General features: G+C 34.0%; 1 protein-coding gene and 1 long non-coding RNA gene across 2 annotated transcripts in view; both read left to right on the top strand.

The window, feature by feature from the left end:
* The window catches only part of LOC139493237 (CAAX prenyl protease 1 homolog), a 256843-nt gene that overhangs the window by 203318 nt on the left and 35441 nt on the right, over positions 1-18084 (top strand). The window lies entirely within an intron of this gene.
* LOC139493227 (uncharacterized) lies at positions 13399-18034 on the top strand. The gene is made up of 3 exons (XR_011656950.1): positions 13399-14624; positions 15326-15520; positions 16635-18034. It is a non-coding gene; the product is annotated as an uncharacterized lncRNA (long non-coding RNA).

The raw sequence follows: 18084 nt of genomic DNA, 5'->3' as shown, positions 1-18084 counted from the left end.
TTTGAATGTTTCTTATAGATTGCATATTATTTTCTTACGTGTATTGAAAAGATATGATGTATATTCCCCTCGTTCCATTGCATTGCGTGACCTATGTCTTTTCAAGTAATAAACGAAAACCAAATATGATTGAACACAACAAACAATTAACGACTCCTGACGTTAGAAGGCATGTGCAGAATGTGGTAGTGATCAGTTTGCGAGCAACTAACTCTCCGAACAGCAACAGAAGATTCGTGACATTTGATAAGCGACCATACTTTCTGAATTTTCCTTAGTGTTCGGCAGTTTTGTTATTTTACTTTGTATATGTCTTCATTGAGACCTCTATAGTAGTACTTAGTATTTACCGTTCCAAAACATGCACTTCGAAAATCTTCTTTTAAAAATTAAATAATGTTAACTGTATCTACAATTTGTGAAACTGACGAACATTTAAAAGTTACTTAAGTAACTTAATGAGGTATATGTAACTACAAAAAATGGAAAGGAAAAAGCAAATAAAAACAGTAAAAAAATGAAAACTTTCTAATACGCCAGTTTATTTTACAATGTTTGATAGTTACTGTTTATGCTTACACATAAGATATAATATGGACCAAAGTACCACTTAACCGTTGTTTAATTTCCTGTAGCTATTTTCTACTATACTGCCATCTTCACAATGTCAACTTACATTTGTAAGTGTACTCCCCCGATATTCTAACATATTGCCAATACAACCTGTATTAACATAAGATATCTAAAGTAGGTTTAGTAGTTTATTCTTTATTCAGATAACTAATATCTGTTAATTTGTTTCGTATACAGTATTCATCTATTTAAAACTAACTTTTCTGTCTGTTATTGTATAAAATCCATTCGTAAATAGGACAATTCTTCAAGTTGCATCATCGCAGTAAGTTAACTGTTGAAACATACCATACGACTGTAAGTTTAAATAATTAGTTTATCCTTTGTCTTTAATCATTTTTTGTTACAAATGAATATTCTATCAAATTGGGTGATTTCATAAGTTTGATTTTAAAATGATTAACCAATAAACGAAAACAAAGATGAAACGGCTATAACTGGTAAAATTAGGAAACTCTAGCCTTTAGATGTTAGTGTTAGTTTAGCTTCACGGGGAATATGGAATCAAATCATTAGAATTAACAGGCAATCTTAGCCCTAATCGCATGTAAAGATATGGAATAAAATATAATATCAGTATTTATTCAACCCTTACAGTAAACAATGGTTTAATGTTGTATATCAAGATATATATAGTTCATGATTCCCGGGTTAAATAAGTAGTATACCGCTTTTTAAAACCCATAAATCGATAGACAAAAAAACAACCCGGGTTACAATTAAATGTTAGGGAAACGCATTAAATATAAGAGAACAAATGGGCGTCAAGTTGGTTACCTATTCCCTATTCCCTATTCGTTACCTATTCCCTATTCCCTATTCGTTGCCTATTCGTTACCTATTCCCTATTCCCTATTCGTTACCTATTCGTTACCTATTCCCTATTCCCTATTCGTTACCTATTCGTTACCTATTCCCTATTCCCTATTCGTTGCCTATTCGTTACCTATTCCCTATTCCCTATTCGTTACCTATTCGTTACCTATTCGTTACCTATTCCCTATTCCCTATTCGTTACCTATTCGTTACTTATTTGATTTTTAATATCCTTCCCCCTTTTTAATTATGGCATGGAATAGTTTAATATGGCTGCCGTTACCATGGAAACGGCACAATTGTGAAAAAAATGAGCTTTTGGTTTTTGGTGAACTGTTTGGATATGCTTCAACTCAGAATCATCATATTTTAAAACAATGTAGGTGCCCACTATATACAGGTGTTGGATGATTTTGGCGATCATTGGAACTACTATGTTGCCATGGAAACTACACCAAAATTTTCAAAATTCTCAAAATGCTCAAAACTTCATGAAACTTCACAGTAATGATGAGCAACATTGGAGTTGGAATTTCCAAAATAGGTCTTGTTACCATGGAAACAATGCAAAAAGGTCAAAAATTTCAAAAATAAGAATTTTCCGCAAACTGGATGAAACTTTACAGGAATGGTAACTGGCATAGGCAGAGTTGGATTTTGAAGTTAGAATTTTCAAAATGGCCGCCGTAACCATGGAAACAGCAAAAATATCAAAAATTCAAAATGTTCAAACTTAATGAAACTTTGCAAAAATGTTACTAGACATCTGTAGATGCTCTCTTTGACTTTGGAATTGTCAAAATGGCTGTCGCTCACCTGGTAATAGGGGGAAGGGGTGTCTTCCGTTATTGCTAGCAATTACAAATCTAGTTGTTAATAGTCTTACATATGGTAATAGTTCTGAATTGGTTGAGGTAAAATGATCTTTTTATGACCTATTTATATATGTTTGTGCTCAACCGATCCTTTTACTTCATGTTCGATACGCATTTGTTCCTTACTTGTTTTTTATACGTTCTACCTTTTAACTGCTTTATGTCCGTATGTTTGAAGATGGATCTTGGTTCGACGGGATGAAATCACCGTGTTAGCGCTTGCGTAAAAACGAAGATGTGGTATGATTACCAATGAGACAACACTCCACATTAGACCAAAATGACACAGAAATTATCAACTATAGTTCACTGTACGGCCTTCAACAATGAGCATAGCCCAAACCGTGTAGTCACCTATAAAAGGCCCAGACATGACAACCTCATACAATTCAAACAACAAAACTGACGGCCGTATTTCATATACAAAAAAATAAACGGAAATATGTAACACAAAAACAAACGATAACTACTTAATTTCAGACTCTTGTCTAGGGACAGGCACATACTTACATAATGTGGTAGAGTTAAACATGTAAGCAGAGTGTACATCGTTTCGGAGCATGCTATTACCTTGTTTAATTCGTTCCATCACTCGCTTATAATTCGCTTATAATACGTGTATCTTACGTTGCACCTTTTAAAACATGATTTTCAATTGTTTTGTTGTCTCTGGTGGAAGATTTGGGCTCTTAGAGGTGATATAACTCTATAAGTGCATTTGTATCCGTTCCAGCGGTCGGATAATACCCTGTTAAATATTCGTTACTAATTCGCTTTTAAAAAGTTTGTTGTACGTTGCACCTTTTAGAAAAGGATTTCCAATTGTGTTCATATCTCTGGTGGTAATAATGTGTTCTTATAGATGAAATACCCCTATAAGCGCATATGTACTCGTTCCAGCGATCGGTTAATACCCTGTTACCTATTCGTTACCTATTCGTTACCTATTCACTTTTAGTACGTTTGTTGTACGTTGCACCTTTTAGAAAAGGATTTTCAATTAAATTCATATCTCTGATGGTAACAATGTGTTCTTAGAGATGAAATGACCCCATTAGAGCGCATGTACCCGTTCCAGCGCTCGGTAAATAACCTGTTACCTATTCGTTACTTATTCGCTTTTAATGCGCGGGGTATACGGTGCACCTTGAAATAAATCGTTTTTTAATTGTGTTCAGGTCTCTGGTGGTAAGAATGTGTTCTTAGAGATGAAATTACCCTATTAGCGCGCATGTACCCGTTCCAGCACTTGGTTAATACCCTGTTACCTATTCGTTACCTATTCGTTACCTATTCGCTTATAATACATTTTTTTATACGTTTCACCTGTTAGAAAAGGATTTTCAATTATGTCCATGTCTCAGGTGGTAACAATGTGTTCTTAGAGATGAAATGACCCCATTAGAGCGCATGTACCCGTTCCAGCGCTCGGTAAATAACCTGTTACCTATTCGTTACCTATTCGCTTTTAATGCGCGGGGTATACGGTGCACCTTGAAATAAATCGTTTTTTAATTGTGTTCAGGTCTCTGGTGGTAAGAATGTGTTCTTAGAGATGAAATGACCCTATTAGCGCGCATGTACCCGTTCCAGCGCTCGGTTAATACCCTGTTACCTATTCGTTACCTATTCGTTACCTATTCGCTTATAATACATTTTTTTATACGTTTCACCTGTTAGAAAAGGATTTTCAATTATGTCCATGTCTCAGGTGGTAACAATGTGTTCTTAGAGATGAAATGACCCCATTAGAGCGCATGTACCCGTTCCAGCGCTCGGTAAATAACCTGTTACCTATTCGTTACCTATTCGCTTTTAATGCGCGGGGTATACGCTGCACCTTGAAATAAATCGTGTTTTAATTGTGTTCATGTCTGGTGGTAACAATGTGTTCTTAGAGATGAAATGACCCCATTAGAGCTCATGTACCCGTTCCAGCGCTCGGTAAATAACCTGTTACCTATTCGTTACTTATTCGCTTTTAATGCGCGGGGTATACGGTGCACCTTGAAATAAATCGTTTTTTAATTGTGTTCAGGTCTCTGGTGGTAAGAATGTGTTCTTAGAGATGAAATGACCCTATTAGCGCGCATGTACCCGTTCCAGCGCTCGGTTAATACCCTGTTACCTATTCGTTACCTATTCGTTACCTATTCGCTTATAATACATTTTTTATACGTTTCACCTGTTAGAAAAGGATTTTCAATTATGTCCATGTCTCAGGTGGTAACAATGTGTTCTTAGAGATGAAATTACCCTATTAGCGCTCATGTACCTGTTCCTGCGCTCGGTTAATACCCTGTTACCTATTCGTTACCTATTCGCTTATAATACATTTTTTTATACGTTGCACCTGTTAGAAAAGGATTTTTAATTCAGTTCATATCTCTGGTGGTAATAATGTGTTCTTTTAGATGAGATACCCCTATTAGCGCGTATGCACTCGTTCCAGCGCTCGGATAATACCCTGTTACTGATTCGTTCCCTATTCGCTTTTAATGCGCGGGTTATACGCTGCACCTTGAAATAAATCGTTTTTCAATTGTGCCCATGTCTCCGGTGGTAACAATGTGTTCTTAGAGATGAAATGACTCTATTAGCACGCATGTACCCGTTCCAGCGCTCGCTTTATATCCTGTTACCTATTCGTTACCTATTCACTTATAATACGTTTGTTGTACGTTGCACCTTTCAGAAAAAGGATTTTCAATGGTGTCCGTGTCTCTGGTGGTAACAATGTGTTCTTAGAGATGAAATGATCCTATTAGCGCGTATGTACCCGTTCCAGCGCTCGATAAATACCCTGTTACCTATTCGTTACCTATTCACTTATAATACGTTTGTTGTACGTTGCACCTTTTAGAAAAGGATTTTTAATTCAGTTCATATCTCTGGTGGTAATAATGTGTTCTTTTAGATGAAATACCACTATTAGCGCGTATGTACTCGTTCCAGCCCTCAGTTAATACCCTGCTACTTATTCGTTCCTTATTTGCTTTTAATGCACGAGGTATACGTTGCACCTTGAAATAAATCGTTTTTTTAATTGTGTTCATGTCTCTGGTGGTAACAATGTGTTCTTAGAGATGAAATGACCCTATTAGAGCGCATGAAACCGTTCCAGCGCTCGTTTAATACCCTGTTACCTATTCGTTACCTATTAACTTATAATACGTTTGTTGTATGTTGCACCTTTTAGAAAAGGATTTTTAATTGTCTCCATGTCTTTTGTGGTAACAATGTGTTCTTAGAGATGAAATTACCCTATTAGCGCGCATGTAACCGTTCCAGCGCTCGGTAAATACCCTGTTACCTATTCGTTACCTATTCACTTATAATACGTTTGTTGTACGTTGCACCTTTCAGAAAAGGATTTTCAATGGTGTCCGTGTCTCTGGTGGTAACAATGTGTTCTTAGAGATGAAATGACCCTATTAGCGCGCATGTACCCGTTCCAGCGCTCGATAAATACCATGTTACCTATTCGTTACCTATTCACTTATAATACGTTTGTTGTACGTTGCACCTTTTAAAAAAGGATTTTTAATTCAGTTCATATCTCTGGTGGTAATAATGTGTTCTTTTAGATGAAATACCCCTATTAGCGCGTATGTACTCGTTCCAGCGCTCAGTTAATACCCTGCTTCTTATTCGTTCCTTATTTGCTTTTAATGCACGAGGTATACGTTGCACCTTGAAATAAATCGTTTTTTAATTGTGTTCATGTCTCTGGTGGTAACAATGTGTTCTTAGAGATGAAATGACCCTATTAGAGCGCATGAACCCGCTCCAGCGCTCGTTTAATACCCTATTACCTATTCGTTACCTATTCGTTACCTATTCGTTACCTATTCACTTATAATACGTTTGTTGTATGTTGCACCTTTTAGAAAAGGATTTTTAATTGTCTCCATGTCTCTTGTGGTAACAATGTGTTCTTAGAGATGAAATTACCCTATTAGCGCGCATGTACCCGTTCCAGCGTTCGGTGAATACCCTGTTACCTATTCGTTACCTATTCGTTACCTATTCACTTATAATACTTTTGTTGTATGTTGCACCTTTTAGAAAAGGATTTTTAATTGTCTCCATGTCTCTGGTGGTAACAATGTATTCTTAGAGATGAAATGACCCTATTAGCGTGCATGTACCCGTTCCAGCGCTCGATAAATACCCTGTTACCTATTCGTTACCTATTCACTTATATTACGTTTGTTGTACGTTGCATCTTTTAGAAAACGATTTTTAATTCAGTTCATATCTCTGGTGGTAATAATGTGTTCTTTTAGATGAAATACCCCTATTAGCGCATATGTACTCGTTCCAGCGCTCAGTTAATGCCCTGCTTCTTATTCGTTCCTTATTTGCTTTGAATGCACGAGGTATACGTTGCACCTTGAAATATATCGTTTCTTAATTGAGTTCATGTCTCTGGTGGAACGGGTACATGAGCGCTAATAGGGTAATTTCATCTCTAAGAACACATTGTTACCACCTGAGACATGGACATAATTGAAAATACTTTTCTAACAGTTGAAACGTATAAAAAAATGTATTATATGCGAATAGGTAACGAATAGGTAACGAATAGGTAACAGGGTATTAACCGAGCGCTGGAACGGGTACATGCGCGCTAATAGGGTAATTTCATCTCTAAGAACACATTCTTACCACCAGAGACCTGAACACAATTAAAAAACGATTTATTTCAAGGTGCACCGTATACCCCGCGCATTAAAAGCGAATAAGTAACGAATAGGTAACAGGTTATTTACCGAGCGCTGGAACGGGTACATGCGCTCTAATGGGGTCATTTCATCTCTAAGAACACATTGTTACAACCAGACATGAACACAATTAAAACACGATTTATTTCAAGTTGCAGCGTATACCCCGCGCATTAAAAGCGAATAGGTAACGAATAGGTAACAGGTTATTTACCGAGCGCTGGAACGGGTACATGCGCTCTAATGGGGTCATTTCATCTCTAAGAACACATTGTTACCACCTGAGACATGGACATAATTGAAAATCCTTTTCTAACAGGTGAAACGTATAAAAAAATGTATTATAAGCGAATAGGTAACGAATAGGTAACGAATAGGTAACAGGGTATTAACCGAGCGCTGGAACGGGTACATGCGCGCTTATAGGGTCATTTCATCTCTAAGAACACATTCTTACCACCAGAGACCTGAACATAATTAAAAAACGATTTATTTCAAGGTGCACCGTATACCCCGCGCATTAAAAGCGAATAAGTAACGAATAGGTAACAGGTTATTTACCGAGCGCTGGAACGGGTACATGCGCTCTAATGGGGTCATTTCATCTCTAAGAACACATTGTTACCATCAGAGATATGAATTTAATTGAAAATCCTTTTCTAAAAGGTGCAACGTACAACAAACGTACTATAAGTGAATAGGTAACGAATAGGTAACGAATAGGTAACAGGGTATTAACCGATCGCTGGAACGAGTACGCTTATAGGGGTATTTCATCTATAAGAACACATTATTACCACCAGAGATATGAACACAATTGGAAATCCTTTTCTAAAAGGTGCAACGTACAACAAACTTTTTAAAAGCGAATTAGTAACGAATATTTAACAGGGTATTATCCGACCGCTGGAACGGATACAAATGCACTTATAGAGTTATATCACCTCTAAGAGCCCAAATCTTCCACCAGAGACAACAAAACAATTGAAAATCATGTTTTAAAAGGTGCAACGTAAGATACACGTATTATAAGCGAATTATAAGCGAGTGATGGAACGAATTAAACAAGGTAATAGCATGCTCCGAAACGATGTACACTCTGCTTACATGTTTAACTCTACCACATTATGTAAGTATGTGCCTGTCCCTAGACAAGAGCCTGAAATTAAGTAGTTATCGTTTGTTTTTGTGTTACATATTTCCGTTTATTTTTTTGTATATGAAATACGGCCGTCAGTTTTGTTGTTTGAATTGTATGAGGTTGTCATGTCTGGGCCTTTTATAGGTGACTACACGGTTTGGGCTATGCTCATTGTTGAAGGCCGTACAGTGAACTATAGTTGATAATTTCTGTGTCATTTTGGTCTAATGTGGAGTGTTGTCTCATTGGTAATCATACCACATCTTCGTTTTTACGCAAGCGCTAACACGGTGATTTCATCCCGTCGAACCAAGATCCATCTTCAAACACACGGACATAAAGCAGTTAAAAGGTAGAACGTATAAAAAACAAGTAAGGAACAAATGCGTATCGAACATGAAGTAAAAGGATCGGTTGAGCACAAACACATATAAATAGGTCATAAAAAGATCATTTTACCTCAACCAATTCAGAACTATTACCATATGTAAGACTATTAACAACTAGATTTGTAATTGCTAGCAATAACGGAAGGCACCCCTTCCCCCTATTACCAGGTGAGCGACAGCCATTTTGACAATTCCAAAGTCAAAGAGAGCATCTACAGATGTCTAGTAACATTTTTGCAAAGTTTCATTAAGTTTGAACATTTTGAATTTTTGATATTTTTGCTGTTTCCATGGTTACGGCGGCCATTTTGAAAATTCTAACTTCAAAATCCAACTCTGCCTATGCCAGTTACCATTCCTGTAAAGTTTCATCCAGTTTGCGGAAAATTCTTATTTTTGAAATTTTTGACCTTTTTGCATTGTTTCCATGGTAACAAGACCTATTTTGGAAATTCCAACTCCAATGTTGCTCATCATTACTGTGAAGTTTCATGAAGTTTTGAGCATTTTGAGAATTTTGAAAATTTTGGTGTAGTTTCCATGGCAACATAGTAGTTCCAATGATCGCCAAAATCATCCAACACCTGTATATAGTGGGCACCTACATTGTTTTAAAATATGATGATTCTGAGTTGAAGCATATCCAAACAGTTCACCAAAAACCAAAAGCTCATTTTTTTCACAATTGTGCCGTTTCCATGGTAACGGCAGCCATATTAAACTATTCCATGCCATAATTAAAAAGGGGGAAGGATATTAAAAATCAAATAAGTAACGAATAGGTAACGAATAGGGAATAGGGAATAGGTAACGAATAGGTAACGAATAGGGAATAGGGAATAGGTAACGAATAGGCAACGAATAGGGAATAGGGAATAGGTAACGAATAGGTAACGAATAGGGAATAGGGAATAGGTAACGAATAGGTAACGAATAGGGAATAGGGAATAGGTAACGAATAGGCAACGAATAGGGAATAGGGAATAGGTAACGAATAGGGAATAGGGAATAGGTAACCAACTTGACGCCCATAGAGAACAACGACAAACAAATAAATTCTGGGAACATAGATTTATTAATCCGTTCAATGACAAGTATAAAATAAAACGATTTTTTTCCTTGATAAAACATACTTTTTTCTTTATTTGTTTTGTTTCTTGATTTTTGAGGTAATTCATTTGATTATTATGAAAACAAACCATATACGAATATTTTAGGCTTTTTCAGTGCTTTTAAATTATCATTTTGAATTCGTAGCGATAAAGTCTACATCTCATGCATATATATGCACTCAGAAGACACTTATAGTTCATCTTTAATCGATCTTATGAATTTAGCTATTTCAACTGGTTTTTATAGTGTGTCAATAATTATTATGAAAAGAAACCACTTTCCCAGTTGAAGGAATGGTCAGATACATGCTAATTGTTTTAACCCTACCTTGTTTAGTGTGTACATGTAACGTCAGGAGCCTGTAACTGAGTGGTTATCGTTTGTAACTGTAAAGCATACTTGTATTTCGTTCCTTATTTTTACATAAATCAGGCCGTGTGTATTCTGTTTTTAATTGGATTTCATTTGCCTTATCCGGTCTTTTAGTATCCATGAAGTATTGGTATTTCTCATTGTTGGAGGACGTCCGATGACCCATAGTTGTTATATACGCTGTATCATTTAGTTTCTGGCGGAGAGTTGTTACATTGGCAATGTTACCACACCTTCTGATTTTTATATGTAATGTCAATCTTTGATTCAAACTAACTGTATTATATGTACCGATTTGTTAAAACTTATACATATACGAAGGTTATAATGAGGTCGTACGTTATAATCATTTTCACATTTAACGTACAGAATTTGACAACGTAATGGTATTTCTCGCGTAAATTAATGCAAAAACGTATTAACTATAATGCTATTGTTAGTCATATTTTATGGTGTTACTATAAACGTTTTACAAATGTGAAATACATTTTCCTCATTTGATAAATCTTAATACAATACATACAAATACATATTTTTTGATTGGTTACAGAATTTAGTATATGTAGTGGCATTATGTATGTTGATTATCAACGAATTCTTATTAAATCCAACATTCTCAACTGTACTTCTTTTGTTATATATAATGCATTTCCTTTTTACAATTATGAAAGAGAATAGGAAATATTTGAAATTGCCTAAATCATAAACTTACTTAAACAGGAAACAATCAAATACAAAAACAAAATCATGAATTTATGAATGAATGAAAACCTTTCCGATTCGCCAGTAATGATATGTACTTTTCATGCTTACACATACATTTATATGGACTAAAGTACCACTTAACCGTTGTATTGTTTCCTGTTGGGTCCTTGCCATCTTTAATAAGTCAAGGTAAGTGCACTCCCTCCAATATTCTGACACTTTGCCAATAAAACAAGTATCAACATTGAATATCTTAATTGGGTCAATGTTATGTTTAGAATTTTTCGGTGTACAATATCTACTATAAAACTATATGTATGCATCTTTTAAAACAAACCTTTCTGTCTGTTGTTGCATGACACCCAGTCGTATGGTGTTTCTATACTATACTATTCAATAGCAGTATTCTTCAAGTTACATTTACACGCACGCAGTAAGTTATCTATTAAAACATACCACAGGACTGTAAGAAGTTTGCATAAAAGTTTATGATATGTCTTCAATTATTACATCGAATAGCTTTACATATAATGTCGTTGGTACCTACAAATGTATTTCCTAGGTTTACACTTAGATTGATCATACAGTTGAAACTAATTCCGTAGATATAAATGTTATTTCGATTTTACGGTGAAACATTTTCAGACGAATCACGCGAAAAAAATCCTATAAACTAAAATAGAACGAAGAAAAAAAAAACAAGGTTAATTTTTCAGAATTGTCTGGATCAGACACAATTTCAGAGAAATAATTGGTGTAAAAACTTGGTCTCCGACTCACATACATGTATCTAAATTAACTTGAAGAAAATTAAAAAACAAAAAGTCAGGAGTCGATTTCACAAAAACACTTTCGAATAAGTAGATCATAAGTATACTGATATGTTCATGACTTTTGTAACCGATTTCAGGACATTAACAAAACCAAAGTTGGAACTTTAATTTGTCATCTTAAAAATACGGTTATATCATCCAATTGGAAATATGTATTTGCAAAGTGGTCTGGTCGCTTATGATTAAGAAATTCTACAAAACTTGAAATCGCTAAACTGTGTTATTAGAGTAAATCAGAATGTGGAAATATATAACATGAAGCCACTCAGTTTTCGTAGACAATATTGTAAATTGTAGAACTTTTAAGAACGACCACACAGTTTTCATATATATAAGTATTTAACGTCTAACTCTGCTCAGTAGTTCATATTGTTTAACTGTGTCAGAAGAATTATGAATTAGAAAGCATTTAGAAGACAAAATGAATAGGTCTTGGTAGATTCCTTAGTTTCATGTGATCATATATACTGATATTTTATTATTCAATGATAATATCTTAGCAAAGATCATTTCTAATATATTTTAACACGTCGGATATCAAGGGCATTACTAAATAATGATAATTCATTGATGTGTGGATTTTAACCTTAAAATGGCCACCTATATACGACTTGATACTCATATCAATGACAAACGAATCAATTTCAAACAAGTTTAAATTGATATTGCATTAAGTTATCCGCATTTTGAACCTTATTTACATGTTTTTTTTCTGAAACTAGAAAATTGTCTCAACACAGATATGAGGACGGACGACTTTATGTGGGTCGACACAATTATTGCGTCTTCAAGAATAAAAACCCTATACATATTGACGATCCGATGAGTATCCCTTTGACATGTTTTGTCAGCACACACAGATCCAAATGCAGCTCCCACAGATCGGAATGGCACAGTAGTATTTCCTGGCCCATAAGGGAAAATTATAGCCTTTTTAGAATTTTCACCATTTTCTTACATCCAAAAATTCTACATTCATAGGTAAGTGAATTTACTATTAATTATTTCATATTTTTCTACACCAGATCCATCCCTCAGTTTGGGAAAGTATGTTCAGTTGATACTGTATGTGTTGTCCAATCACACTATTCAGATAGATTGACTTAGGTAGGGTACACAAAGATCAACCTTGATTGCAAATACTACCGTGCTACCTATAAATAGGTATACGAGTTATATAACAAGTATAACTATACTACAGTTACTATCTATTAGTAACATTAATGGTACACCTTTTTCTGCACTAAATCCGCATTTCGATAACAACATTCATCATCTTTTCTGTGATGCTTAAGGCCGACATATTTAAAAATCCTAAGCTTATTGAAAAGATGAAGAGCTAAAATCGAAAAAGTAAAACATGTATAAAACGGGCATTGTTAGTGCATCTTTTTACTTCATATGTTTCACTTTGTTTTTAAAAGATACGGTTTGGAAGTTGGCCGTACCCGTAGAAACTTATTACAAACGGAATAAGATTTTTGAATATTTGCTTTTTAGTTGTTTGAATATCAATATATCAATTTTGTATTCATTTATTTAGATAAAGCATTGCACTATCAAATTAAATGCTTTGAAACACAAGAATGTAGGGTTGATGGTTTTTTAATGTAAATGTAAGTTTATCTTCTATAATAAATAAATAATCTGATTATAGCATCGTTTTTACGTCATACCAAAAGGAAAGTCTCTTTGTTTACATTCGTGATCATATTCACTTCAACAAACCGGGTCAAACTACAAAAATAACCCAATTAAATCACTTGACAAACATCGCAACTCCCGTCTATCACCATACATACTGTGATCTGCATATCGTCGCTGGGCTTCTAAAATGTCGTATATGACTTTTTTTGGCTAAAAATACTTTTTGACACCAATGGTCTGGGCGGGAGGAAATATTTGGTATTACAAAATAGCATACAGTTAGACCAATCAAAATGTGTGAAATAAGACATATTACAAAATTTCCAATGCCAGTTGTTTGTAAAGTTTGCTTCAAAAATGTTGTATGCAAACTTGAAAATCGTTGTAGAATGGCTTTGGGGAAAAAATAATAATTATTGTGCATTTCTTAATTTCTGTGAAAATAATTTAAGTTCTTGGATAATCCAGAAATGTCAAAGTTTTATTTCACTGCTATTTACAAAAATGTTCAAGTTCACATACGACATTTTGGAAGCATGCCTTTTGCCAAAATTTTCAAAGCCTGTTTGTGAGATATTTTGTCCTTGAAAAAGTTGTAATTTACAACATTTAAGAAGCCCAGCGACGATATACCAGGATTAGAATGAACTCTTACATTGAATGTAACTTATATTTTTGGTGGACACAATTTAACGTGCATTACAAACTATCATTTTGAAATCTGATGTTTAAATGGCTTAAATTAGTAACTACCTGCTTAGCATTACATGTTCAGCTATTTTTAGTTTATTTTGTTACTATTTGTGTGTAAACAAATAAGGCATAATTAATCTTCCTCTTTTTGTGAACTTTACAAATATAAAACTAGTGTATTTATCGTTAAATATGGTAACACAAATCTTAATTTTTATTTAGCATTTCTCAGCCGCAATTTGTCTTGTAACAATTTAAACTGTGAACATATATTTTTTGGTAAATCAATAATTCGATCATATTAAACAATGAAAATAAATTGCTCGATCCCCTATTTTTGTATTCGTACCAGTTATTAAAATAAAAAGTATTTAATATCACATTATCTCTTTCTTTTCTTCCACGCTATCTGTTTATTTTCTCTTTATCAACTACTTTTTTATTCTTGCGTTAACCAAAATAGCCGCTTAAACAAGAGGAACATCCGTCCGTTGCGTTAACCAACTGTGTATTTTAAAAGTCAGGTTGATGTCATTTCGACGAGAGTTCTTTTTTGCGTTAACCAACATAAATATAAGATATATAATGATTTAGTTTTGATCAAAAATTATTATAAACCAAAGAGTGAAAGGTGTTTGGAACCGTATATTCAGGAACTATAGTCAACTTTATTCTACTAAGTAAGTTTTTCTATTGTTGAAATATGTTTATTTTGTAAAATTGATTCTGTTGAAAAAGTCAAATTAAAGAAACACTGAGTATGATTATTAATTCGGCTTTTTGCTTTTATTTCTTTTGTAAAAGGGGATGCGTGGTGTGGTTAAGAAAACTTTCAATGACGCCATTAAGTTCCTATATTGTCAGTGCACATCATACCTAAATCTATGTCTTAGGATAAGAAAAACAACACGAAAAACGCAACATGACATATTGGTTTATAATATTTCGGTACAGGAATAGATTACCTTAACCGTAGTTGGCATAACTTTTTGGAATTTAGGGTCCTCAATTCTTTTCAACTTTGTACTTGTTTGGCTTTACAACTATTTTGATCTGAGCGTCACTGATGAGGTTTATGTAGACGAAACGCGCGTCTGGCGTATTAAATTGTAATCCTGGTACCTTTGATAACTATTAAAACAATTTTAAATATGTATGAAGTACGCATGATAATCAAAAGTCATCTTATTTACCATACATATTGTGTGGTAGTATTATATGCTTTTTTTTGTGTGTTAATTTGCTATTTCAGTTTGCATTTGTTGTCGTACATAGAAGAGATATGTTCTAAACAAAATTTGGACTCATACAGCTGATAGAAGAACATAAACTGATATATTTATGATGATAGATGATTTATTTCTAATCAAATTTATTACAGCTATGGCAATACCGTGGACTGATGATACAAATCAGGACAGAGAACAATTAAGGATAGGAACCGATGAACTAGACTCACAGTCCAACTTTACAAATTATAATTTCGTCAGTCAGTCGAGATCAGCGCGAGAACTGCGCAGCCAGTCCAATACTGAGAGGCATGACGATGACTCATTTATCGGAACTACACATTCAAGTGAGTATATAGCAATTTGTTCTCCGATCTATAAATCGGAAACTTGCGACAACAGTTTTTTTTTTAAATAGTGTATTGACTTTATGTGTACTAGTACATGTATCTACTAGTATACACATCATATTTTGCGTATATTGATGAAACATGATAAATATGAATGATTGATATCATGCAAAGAAGATATACATTTAAAGTTATTTTCATCCTAAACTTTTACTCTATGGTCCAAAGGAGTAGTTGCATCATTAATCATACTTCCGCGTAATTGTTTTGGTTTTTCAAATATTTGATATAAAAGTGAAATGAAACAGAAATTAACCATTTCCTTTAGTGTTGTTATATTCATACTGCTTTCTTTTGGTCGTTTAATCGTGTGTGTGTGTGTGTGTGTGTGTGTGTGTGTGTGTGTGTGTGTGTGTGTGTGTGTGTGTGTGTGTGTGTGTGTGTGTGTGTGTGTGTGTGTGTGTGTGTGTGTGTGTGTGTGTGTGTGTGTGTGTGTGTGTGTGTGTGTGTGTGTGTGTGTGTGTGTGTGTGTGATATTTTCCGTTGACATGAGTTGATCAGTTATCGTTCGACATGACTTTGGCTGTGTCTGCGGTATCTTATAAGATTAGGAGATGTTAAGTCAAGTTCTAAGCTTTCAAACGAATACTTTCAAACATATGCATTTGACAAATCGTTTTGTTATAATAGTTCCTGATAAGGCTGTTGTAAACGTAAATGTCATGTACACTTATACGAATCCTAGACGGAAACACATGTAACTACTCAGTCAAGATTGTGATGTTAATAATAGACACACAGAAATTGTTATATTTTGTCATTAAAATCATATTTGGTTTACAATAAATACTAGTTGGGATGTTCATAATGAAATTCCAGAGAAAAAAAACATTCAACGACAAAATAGTTTGTTTGAATTCTGATTAATAAAAGTACGAGAATCATTGAAACGTTAACAAAAAGGCTTTCGGGCGACATACCTCAAACAGAATGAAAGCAAAACATGTGCACAGTCACAAATACAGGTCTATGTAAAAACCATACTTTTAGTTACATGCATGATTAAACAAAGTATTTTAATATAACACAAGTGTTTCTCTTATAATTACAGGGATGTTGGCACTGCAGAGAGAAAATTTGAAGCTGAGATCAAAGTTAAACTGTTTCATATGCAAACAAAAGCAGTTCACACATGTATTACTTCCATGCAGTCATGTTGTGTGTGGTGATTGTGTTAAGCTGACAATGTGTTCGTGTGGTATACTTATTGAATCATCACATGTATGCACGTTAACGCATATTCATACTACAGAACATGAAATGGCAAGATCCATCAGTTCATTGGAATTAATATTTTCAATTGACTCCAACAACTCGTAGAAGAATTTGGAATGCTATATCGGTTTTACAAATAGACAAATTTGACTAATGTTTAACAATTTAAAGAACAGTTATTGTAGTTCATTCAGGGATTCATATTACATTTATATAAGTTGTTTTAATGTAAATAACCATAAATGAAATGACTGCTGATGATTCGTGATGCAGGATTTTGTGTTACAGATGACCATCAAGATAATACATTTTTGTTTATGAGAGATAGATATGACATGTTTTTGATACTTCCTCTTGAAATTAACAGTTTTTGCGTATCGTATAGTTCAATCAAGCTATTTATATGAAGGACGTTTGTTAATTTATGTTGGGCTTCTAGTTTTGAATTTTTCTTTTTTTTTTGTATTGACAATACTTTTATGATTGTTCTTGATTATGGATAATATCATGCCTTTCTATACAGTCTATACCGTTGTTGCATAAAAGTTTTTGTGATGTATGGCCCCGACATTGAAGCGTAAGACGGCCTGATTTTAAGTATCAATGATGTGAACGTACGATATGTAGCAGTTACTGATAGCAGTTGTTTCATAGTGTAGTGTGTAATATATTTTGAACTATAATGTTTACAAACAATTATACTGACGTAAATGTCAATGTCATTGTTTTATCAATGAGTACAATAGAAGAATCTGTTTGACAATTAAAAGTAATGTTATAGCAACCATTTGAAAGCATATGAATAGTCATTATAAGTGATATTATTTAATATGAGTGATAAGTGGAATGTAACAGGGAACATCAGGAGGAGCTTGGTCTCCTGAAGGAAATTGTAACAAGCCAATATTTAAAATAAATATTAAATTATGTTGTTAAAAAAACAATTATTCTGACGTTGACAAAACAAAATAAATGGCCTGTATATATTTTAATTTGTTATTCTTTTATGTACCTTTTATACTGGGTTAATAGATTAAGCTCAACGGGGGAGGTTGGTTTGCAAAATCTTGTTACACCTTTTACCATATTTCTGCAAATATTAGCAGCGATTGTTCTATTTCATATCTTAATATTTTTTCTATATACATCTTAAAAGTGTAGATGCCATAACAGGTGTTTAGTGTACTTATTATAATCAGACGGTTACTTTAGTACGCTTATGAACAAATCGGATTGCTTTATGTGTGTTTTATATTATTTGACATATAGAGTAGATATATAGAAAA

The sequence above is a fragment of the Mytilus edulis genome, chromosome 10 (genome assembly GCF_963676685.1).
Source record: "Mytilus edulis chromosome 10, xbMytEdul2.2, whole genome shotgun sequence".
Classification (NCBI taxonomy): Eukaryota; Metazoa; Mollusca; class Bivalvia; order Mytilida; family Mytilidae; genus Mytilus; species Mytilus edulis.
The sequence above is the reverse complement of the archived record's forward strand: the minus strand, read 5'-3'. Positions and strand labels throughout refer to the sequence as shown.